Here is a 10,632-nt window from a genome sequence, read left to right on the forward strand (position 1 = left end):
TCTCTCATCATTTAATAAAATATTGCATAGTGTTTTCTCACTCTTTTCTTCGAACACCATAGTTTTTGTTTTATTTGCATTAATTTTGAGGCCCATGCTCTTTATGCTTGCATCTAGTTTATTCAACGTTCTTTGTAGGTCTTCGATAGACTCTGCCATAACAACCTTATCATCTGCGAACGCTAACCCACGTACCCTTATTGTTTCGAGATCCACACCCTCTTCGTCGAAGAGAGCCATTCTTAAACACTTGTCCATAAATAATATAAATAACCATGAAGACATAACGCATCCTTGTCTAATTCCTTGAATAATATCGAAACAGTCACTCAGTTTCCCATTCACTCTTACACTCGCTTTGCTACCTGTATATATTGTTTTTATAGCTTATAAGATCCATCCATTAACTCCATACTCTTTCAGGACTTCCCAAGATTTTTATTATTGTTATTTATCAGGAAACGTTTAAAATTATCTCATCCCATGGAATTTAAGGAAGCCCGAAGTGTTTTTGTGTTAGCTCTATTTCAGTTTATTTAACATTATAGTCACGCATAGTTCTACAGGTCCGCCATCTTGGCACGTAATTTACTAGGTATTTTACCTGTTTTCTATGTAAAATACTTGACTTAGGTATTTTACGTAAAAAACCTCCAGTTACGCGTAACTACACATCCCTGGTGGGAAGCCTTTCGAGACTGGCAATAGAAACATTACCGTAAGTGGTAGGCATATTGCAGGAAGATCTTAAATTTTCGTGTGCAGTTGTCCTCTTCCTATACATGAAAAAGTGGGCGAGTGAGAAAGTTTTTGAAACTGATGCGATCTTAGGCAACTAGATCGATTACATTTTTAATTATACAGGTTTTTTTAGGATAAAAAATGGTTGAAAGTGTTCGAAAAAATAGTGTTCTTCATTCTAACGTACGCTTTTCAAATATAATAATTTATTACAATTTCAAGATTTCATGAGCAAAAAATTTGATTATAGTCTTCATACTTAGCACTTTTATAATGTACATTTTTAACTTTACAAGTCTTAACGCTGAAGTCCTTCACCTAACCAGATCAATAGACACTTTCATAATTCAAATAATTATAACTTGAAATTGAAAAAATGTTGCCACCAGTTTCAAAACAAATGAGCATAACCTCTCTAACTTACGTCAATTTGACAAACTTTTTCACTCGCACACTTTTCAATGTATAGGAAGAGGACAACTGCGCACATGCGTACGAAAATGTAAGATCTGCCTGCAATGTACCTACCACTTACGGCAATATTTCTATTGCCAAGTGGCGAAACGGAATTAGATCTCCTTATTATTTCTTCGTGGCATCCACTCTTAAATGAAAAGAACTATTGTGAAAATACCAGGGTTTCTAATTTTTCCGCATAAGGCGTTAAATGTTTAAAAAATTGAGGTTATTCGTAGAAAAAAGACGAAACTCTTAATGTTTTAATCGAAATTTTTAAAATAATTAATAGTTCTTGGAAATTTACAAAGCAAGATGGATGTATTTTAAACTTCAATAGACTTTTATTATACAAAGTATAGTAAATAATTAATTACCCTATCTTCAAGTAGTTTATTGATTTATGTACTTAGGGAGCGTTTACATATAAAGTCACGCTTTATTTCAAACTGTTTACCCCCCCCCCCCCTCATTTCCATTGTCAAGCACAGTCACGAATTAATGAGACCCCATCCATAATATTACTTCACGTTCTTTCGACCCCCCCCCCCGCCTTTTACATTTTAAAAAATAATTATAAAATACTTTTCGGAATCTTCTCAAATATGGGAATCAAACGTTACATGAACGTAATTAAAAATATAAACCTGATTATTAACAATTTTTTATTCTTCTCAAAGAACATATAAAACAGCTAGGATATACGAGTATATTGACTTAATACTTTTCAGGTTATCAATTAAAAACAAGAAACCCCTCCGTTATATAATGCGCAGAATGACTCCTCCCCACATATGTCACTATTTTTCACGCTTGACAAGAACCCCCTGCCCCTCGGTGCGTGACATCATTGTGAAAAAATGTTTCAAATAATTATTTTCATTAAAACAATCACATTATTTTTATTTTACATTCTTTTTAATTCAAACATTTATTTTTTAATATTTGGATTTATTAATAATCTTTTGAAATTATGCCAGGAAATTTAATTTGTAATTTAATCAATCATTTCAAAACATATGTATGTATTTATTCTCTCCATTTTACGGGTTTGAGTGCCTCCGCTCCCTTTACAGCCCGTTGCAAATAACTTATATTACCTTAATAATACTTATTATCTAAATAATAAGATTCTACTTATATTAAATTATATGTTATAGCTTTCTCTTCACACAATTATTCTCGAGATTTGATGACTATAGAATTTCCTGGGTTTCTGTTTCCTCTTACCATTTCCGTTAACAGGAATTCACGTTTTCTTTATCTTTATTATTTACTGTCCTTGTATAGGAATACGCTCCTGGCCTTTCCTTACTACATGCCCCGTACTTTTTCTCATTTTTTCCAGTCTTATCATCCAACTTGCCCCTTGTCCACTTCCATTCAAGATCCACCTTATCCTGTCATCCACACTCTTACCACCCATTACTTCTCCCGCACATCTCTCTAAAACATGCCCCCATGATTCTATCTCGTAATAACAAAATCTAAATCTTTTTTCTCTTCAGCCGTCCAGTACCTGCACTCTCTCATTCCTTCTCCCATCCTAAATCGTTTAACGTGGTCCATTTACTCTCCTTTTTTACCTTTCTTAAATATTCTGGTTCTCCTTCAGCCTTTACTACCTTATACCACCTGTTATACTTAGATTCCACGATTTGTTTCCATCTTTCATCCCCCTCTTTAGCTATCAATTCATTCTCTAACTCTTGCCATATTCTGACATCTGCTCTTATATCGCATTCCCTCCTCCTCTGTCGTCTCTCTTCCTCCCACCTTGATCCTTCTGTTTTACCCCTATTCTCTTTGTTTACTACTTCCCATAGACAAGCTTGTGCTATCCTGATTCCCTCTCCCCTTTTAGCTTCTCCTCAAAGTTCCACGCTCTCTTCATTTGTCTAATAACCATTTTACTTCTAAATCATTCCTTCCTCAACATATATCCTGGACAACTCCAGCTCACTCCGTAACTTAGGACTGACCACACTAACGCATCAAGCATCCACAGTCGCATCTTTCAGTCATCCTTAAAGCTTCTCTTCCCTACACCTGCCCCATTATTTTAGTCCCACATTCTATCCTTCTCCTTACCTGTAGTTCAACCTCGCCTGTCGACTCAAACCAGAAGCCTGAGTAACTAAATTCCTCATCCCCTGGCCTTACCTCTTCTTTAATTACCTCCTTACTTCCTCTCTGTTAGTTCTTTTATCTTATGGAAGGTGCGAAGATGAAATAAAGTTGGTTGAGGTAACACTTATGTATGCATAAACAAATTAATGATTTATTCAAGATGAACTGAAAAGTTGATACAAATAATTTATATAATGATCTTCGCGTGGACTTGGTGGATTGCGAATATCGAAGCTAGCAAAAAGGCCGAGATCTAAACGCGATGCTAGTCAGAATCAATGTGCCAAAACAGTCCCCAGAAAAGAAAACTTCCACCCGGAAAATCGTAGGGAAAGGGTAAGACCCTCCCACGAAGTCCGACGGAAAGTGTCACTGGGACCTAGGGCCATCGTCAAGGGACGAACCTGAGTTTTCTAAAAAAAAAAGCGGATTAGCTTGGTTTACCATAAATGAAGGGCTAGAGCGACAGCAACTGAACTTAAAGTTTTATTATATTTAGAGAAATATAACATATAGTTTCCGGTTTAGAAGATCCAAGAAATAAAAAACACGAGTTTAAATTTGAAAAAACTTGGCGACGTTTCGGATAAAATATAGTTCCTTATCAAGCCTGTTAAAAAAGACAAAACTTTATTGTATAACACAAATTTTCACAAAATTAAAATATAAATAAAACGATTAATATATAAAGATTGAGAGTGAAAATTTTTAATTATCAGCGTGAAATAAAGTTAGAAGGAAAAGTTTAAAACATAAAATAATAAAAGTAAATGGTTATACCTAAACAAAGTTTGGTGAGAATACGTATAAGAGTGACGTAAAATGTAGAAAAAATTTTTACGTTATGTTTAGTGAGCTGGAGAGGGCACAACATATCAACAAAAGTAGATCATCCTCTATTTTGTGAGATAAATGATGATTTTATATCGATTTTTATGATTTTTGTTGCAAGTATGAACAACAATAAAACATCTGTGCAATAGAGAAAAGAATTTTTTTTTAATTTAGTTGTATTGTATATAAAAAAAGTTGTTATGCGTATAGGATACGTTGGTTCGAAAAAATAGAAGTGAGGTTAACAGTAAGAAAAAGTTGTGAAAAAGTCAAGAAACGGTTATCTTACCAAAAGTCCAATGAGTGAAAAATTGTTGGAAGTAATGACCTTCTCATTATTAGAAAATTAAGAAATATTAACATTTTTCAATGAGTCAAAATATATATAAAATCGTTTAGAGGTTCTGAGACTGAACCAGACCGTCCTCTTGTTCATCGTAAACTGAAGCTAGTGTTTCTAAAGTCTACTAAAATGTGTTAGTCAATGATGTGTTCTAGAAAGCGCTGAGAATTGAAGTTTGTTTGAGAATATGAAAATAAAAGAAACTTTATGAGTATGTATATTTGGGATTAGCAGATAATTTACGTTTAAGAACATAACAATTTTTTTATTTTATATTTAAATTTTTATATAATGATTAATTGGAATTTTTGTATGAAAATTAAATTATTCTAAAAATTACATAATGAGCTGTAGAAGTTAGATAAATTAGAATTCTCAAATCTTAAATTAACAGATTTCGTTTCTTTTTTGATAAAAAATGATTCAATCGTTAAGCGTTTTTAAAAATTTTTTTCTTGAGCTAGAATTTTAGGATTAGTAAAATCAAAATCATGTCCAGTCTAAATTTTGTGTCTTTCTAGAGCAGTCATATTATCTAAATTAAAATTTCGGCGTGTATGTTCCTTAATTCTTAGATGTAGAGGTTTACCTGTGTGTCCAACATAATAACCTTCACAGTTTAAACAATTAAATTTGTAGACCACATTTATTTTCTGAAAAATGTCTAAACTATCTTTCGGAGAAGTAAACAATTTTGAATTGGATTTGATTGGTCTGAAAATGACTTGAATGTCATTTTGTTGTAAAATAGAAGCAATTTTGTCAGTTACACCAGAGATATATGGAACTATTGTGAAACCTTTAGAAATGTGAGATTTATGTTTACCATGTTGATTGTAAATGTTGTTGATCCTAATTTTTATTAATCTGTTAATGATATTTAGGGGGTAGCCATTATCAATTAAAGTTTTACGTACTAGTTGAATATTTTGTGGTCTGAAATTATATGAAGATAGTTTCATCGCTCTATCTATGAGACCAAAAATCATTCCTTTCTTTTGTGACCAAGGATGTTGGGATAAAAAATGTAGATATCTACCAGACCAAGTCAATTTGTGATACCAGTTAGTAAGGAGCTTTCCATTACTTGTTCTAGTGATTGAAACATCTAAAAAATTAAGAGTGTAATTCTGTTCAGTTTCATACGTGAATTTAAAGTTTGAGTCGAAAGAATTGAAGATTTCTAAAACTTGACCTAATTTAGATTCTGGAATAATCATAAAAATGTCATCTGCGTATCTTCTATAAAAAGGAACTTCAAAATTCAAGTTTGACAAACAATCAGTTTCAAGAACATTCATGACGATGTCCGCTACCACAGGTGATAGTGGAAATCCCATTGCCACTCCTTCCATTTGTTTAAAATGTTTATTGTTAAATTTAAAGTATGTAGATCTTAAACATAACTCGATAGCATTTAGGAATTCATCTCTTGGTATGATGGTGTAAGGAGCAATTTCGTCCCATTTGTTTTTGATGCATTGTAGAGCGAGATTGATAGGGATAGATGGAAATAAATTTACCACATCAAGAGATACAAGAAAGAGGTGATTAGGTAATTTGAAGGATTTTATGTCATTTACAAATTGCCAACTGTCTTTAACACGAAAATCTGATTTTTCTGTGATAACTTTCAAAATGTTAGAAAGAAATTTAGCTAATTTGGAGGTGGGGCTATTTATAGTGGAGACAATTATTCTGAGAGGGTTTCCGGATTTGTCAATTTTTGGTAATCCATATGCTCTGGGAATCACAGTAGCATTTGCTTTGAGTCCTTTAGCCACTTGTGAAGAGATATATGCTTTACGATCCCATCTGTTAATTAAAATATTGTTGGATTTTTCCGAAGTAGCGGTATATTCGAAATTAACTTCTTTGAATTTGGAATGGTCTGATAAAAGAAACATCATTTTTTCCATGTATTCTGATTTATGCATTGCAACAGTGGTATTGCCTTTGTCAGCTTTGAGAACAATTAAATCTGGGTTTTCTTCAATAAATTTAATAGCTGGGTTGAAATCTAGATGCTTTTGAAATTTTTGTTTAAGAACGGAGAATTTAAGAAGTTATATTTGACATTTTCAAAAATTAAGAAGTCACTGAAAATTCCAAAGGTAAAATTCTAATAATATTATCATGTAGGAATTTGAGTTGCTGATTAATATCGAATATTTCACAGGGAATATCTCTTATTTCGGTATTTAAAATATTGATTTTGACTGATTTAGAAAGTTTGTCAATTTTGATTGTATTGAAAGGATCATAGAATCTAAGATTATTAAAAATACTATAAATGCCTATACTAATAAAAAATACTAATACTAAAAATACCACGCTGATAATTAAAAATTTTCACTCTCAATCTTTATATATTAATCGTTTTATTTATATCTTAATTTTGTGAAAATTTGTGTTTTACAATAAAGTTTTGTGTTTTTTAACAGGCTTGATAAGGGATTATATTTTGTCCGAAACGTCGCCAAGTTTTTTCAAATTTAAACTCGTGTATTTTATTTCTTGGACCTTCTAAACCGGAAACTATATGTTATATCAACCAAAGGCGAAAACTGAAGAAACAATGGATATTTAGAGAAAGTTAGAAGCTTCTGCCAAACAAGGAAAGGATAAGTCCCTCCCACGAAGTCCGAGGGAAAGTGTCACTGGGACCTAGGGCCATCGTCAAGAGACGGACCAGAGTTTTCTAAAAAAAAAGCGGATTAGCTTAGTTTACCATAAATGAAGGGCTAGAGCGACAGCAGCTGAATTTAAAGTATAATTATATTTAGAGAAAGTTAGAAACTGCTGCCAAACACGTGTGGGGAAAACTCACGCCACATCACCCCCTTACCAATGATAACGCAACATAAAGTAAAGAAAAAGATAAAATAAAATTACAATGCTAGGAAAAGATCGCAAATTGTAATACGAAATCTATTCTATTTAAAGCCAGCTTGAAAGCGGTCTGGAAAATGTACATTTCGTCCAGAACGAGTGGTGGTACGACTACGGATTTCTGTGTTTACATTGGAATTCGAAGGTCCTGTCTTCTGTACGTTGGTTGATGCAGGAAATGCTTGAACAGGTGGCGGGCTTAAGACGGTCAATTGAAACGCGAACCATTTTATCTTTTATTTTTATAGCAAAAAATTTATCAGTGCGCTCAATGACTTTGTACGGTCCATCATACGGTGGACCAGATGGGCCGCGTATAGCATCATGACGTAGAAACACATATGGTGAAGTGGCTAAATCTTTAAACACAAACACTTTTTTATTACCGTGTCGACGTAAAGGCGACGTTTTTACATCGTTGACCCGTCTTTTCAAAATATCGATAAAAGAAGAAGTTGGTTTTTGACCACTAGCAAGAAAAAAATTTCGCAGGAAAATGTAAGCTGACGCCGTAAATCAGTTCGGTGGCCGTCGCTCCGAGATCTTCTTTGATCGCAGTTCAAATGCCAAGTAAAACAATTGGCAAAACTAAAACCCAATCGCTAACATCATGATTATAGGATTATAGCTTGTCGTACGGATGCGCTTAGTACCTAACAACCTACATAATTCCACAAAAAGCGCTTATTCGAATTGACGTCCTTGATCAGTCGTGATTCGCGATGGAACGCCGAAACGAGCAATCCACGTTGAAAGAAAAGCATTTGTAACAGTATTAGCTTCTATATCAGCAATCGGAATGACTTCGGGCCAGCGAGTAAAGCGGTCGATGCACGTTAAACAATATCTGAAACCTTGGCAATAACATCTATGTGAATGTGTTCGAACCGATTGGCTAATTCGTCGAATTGATGAACAGGAGCGGAAACATGTCGAGTGACTTTACATCGCTGGCGCGAAGTCCAGGCCCATGTTCATTCTCTGCAATCTTTATTAATTGCAGGCCAAATGAAACGCGAAGTGACGAGATGCTGAGTAGCACGCATGCCAGGATGTGACAGACTGTGTAATGAATTAAATATAGCGCGACGTAAAGATACAGGAACAAAAGGCCGTACGACGTCGTTCGTTATATCGCATTATAAATGCACGCTCTGGTCTGGAAAGTACACTTTTCGCAACTTAAGTGCTAATTGACCAGAAGAAAGTAACTCACGTAATTCCGCATTGTCTTTTTGGGCAGAAGCAAGAGAGTCGTCATCTACTGATAACACGATTATTTCGACGCGAGATAATGCATCGGCTACACAATTTTCAGAACCTTTAATATGTCTTATGTCTGTCGTGAATTGAGAAGTGTGGTCTAAATGTTGTAATTAGCGCGGAGAACATTTATCTAACTTTTGATTAAAAGCAAAAGTTATAGGTTTATGATCTGTAAAAATTGTAAAATTTCGACCCTCTACTATATGACGGAAACGTTTAACAGCGCTATAGATAGCGTAAAGTTCGCGATCGTACGCACTATATTCGCGTTGGGTTGATGTCAGAGATTTTGTATGGAAAGCTAAAGGTTGCCATGCATTATCTGCGCGTTGCTGCAATACACCGCCTATTGCGAAATCCGAAGCATCTTCAACTATGCTAATAGGTGCACCAGGAACGGGATGCGCGGGCAAATTTGCATTCGCGAGAGCGTTTTTTGAATTAAGAAAAGCTTCGCGAGCTTCTTCGGCCCAATTGACAGGTTCCTTGCCCTTTTTCGAACCGACTAAAAGTTCGTTTAAAGGGTGTAGGATATTAGCCGCGTGAGCCACAAATCTACGATAAAAATTAAACATACCGAGATAACGGCGTAAGGCTTTAATCGTAGTGGGTAAAGAAAATTTCGAAACCGCATCGACGCGCTCTTGCATTGGAGAAATGCCGCCAGAAGTTACTGTATAGCCGAGAAAAGTTATTCCATTTACACGAATACACATTTCCCCGGGTTAATTACAACATCGAACGTCGAGAAGCGATCAAATAAAATTTTCAAATGTTCAGAATGTTGCTCTTCGTTTTCAGACGCGATCAAACACATGGTCGCGGGCTGCCGTCTTTCTTGGAAATGACGTGGAGAGGCGTAGACCATGGACTCTTCGAAGGGCGGATGATGCCCTTGACGGAACTTGACGTGAACAGGAGGGCCGGGCGTAGTCTTGATGTGGTGCTGCACTCGATGTTTTATTTCACCTTTTCGAAACACAGGCGGTCGCGTGAAATCGGAGTATTTGGCAAGTAACTCGTGGTATTTAGAAACACCGATCACTGTTTTGAGGGCAGGCATGTCTTCACCAACTGCGAAAACGCGCATTGTCAAGCCAGTCGAATTATCGATAAGGACTTGTTTTTCGGTTCGATCAGCAAACCAAAATGCGAAATAAAGTCAATGCCTATGATCGCAGAACTCACATCAGCAATAACGAACGGCCACTTAAACTCGCGACGTAACGATAAATTTAAGTTGAGCGGCATATTTTCGTAAGTTTCGATTCTCGAGCCTTCATAAAAAATCGGCGATGCGCTAACCCTTCAGTGCTTGCCGTATTCACTAATGGCGTGCATCGTTTCCCGACCAGGTGCAACTACTGCGGTACTTATTTGCGCGCTTCTTGAATCGACGATGATAATAACACAGTCGCTCACTTGCCGAATCATTGCAGCCTGGTGCGCGCGTCGAGGCGCGGTTTTGAGATCCACGCGGTGCTCCGCGAGAGCGCGAACGGCTGTGATCTTGAGTCAGCGTGTTCACCTGTAGAGTCAGCTTCTGAATCTGTTCCACAAGTCCTGCAAAATCGCCAACAGCGTTGATTTGTTTGCTGGGGCTAACCTTGTGTAGAGTATCGGCAAGCTTCAGGATTTTGTCGACTGCTGTCTCGCTGGAGGCTGCCATGACAGTTTGTATCTGCGCAGGCAGACGCGTCTTCCAAACTTCCAAAATGAACTCTTCCGTGGTATTTGACATTATCGTCAGTTACTAACGCTGTGACGAACTGTGCTTCTAGTAATGTGAAGCAAATTTAACTTTGTGTTCCAAAAATGCAGGTGCTCGAAAATGGCGTGGCGCATGGTCGTTCACAATGGGCGCTTGAGCGCCGAAGGTAGCGTCGTTTCCAGGCATCGTATACAATTAGGTCACGAAAAAAGAATTTACCTTGAATCACGTCTCAGTTTTTCGCTACACTTAAAACACG

At 36.0% G+C, this 10,632-nt stretch overlaps 1 long non-coding RNA gene across 1 annotated transcript; it reads right to left on the bottom strand.

Moving 5' to 3' along the window:
- Nucleotides 1-3,491: 3,491 nt before the first annotated feature.
- On the bottom strand, nucleotides 3,492-4,596 carry LOC117173491. Its single transcript, XR_004467200.1, has 3 exons — nucleotides 4,451-4,596; nucleotides 4,108-4,299; nucleotides 3,492-3,740 (listed from the first exon to the last, which is right to left on the bottom strand). It is a non-coding gene; the product is annotated as an uncharacterized LOC117173491 (long non-coding RNA).
- Nucleotides 4,597-10,632: the final 6,036 nt, after the last annotated feature.

Source organism: Belonocnema kinseyi, chromosome 1 (assembly GCF_010883055.1).
Source record: "Belonocnema kinseyi isolate 2016_QV_RU_SX_M_011 chromosome 1, B_treatae_v1, whole genome shotgun sequence".
NCBI classification, from domain to species: Eukaryota; Metazoa; Arthropoda; class Insecta; order Hymenoptera; family Cynipidae; genus Belonocnema; species Belonocnema kinseyi.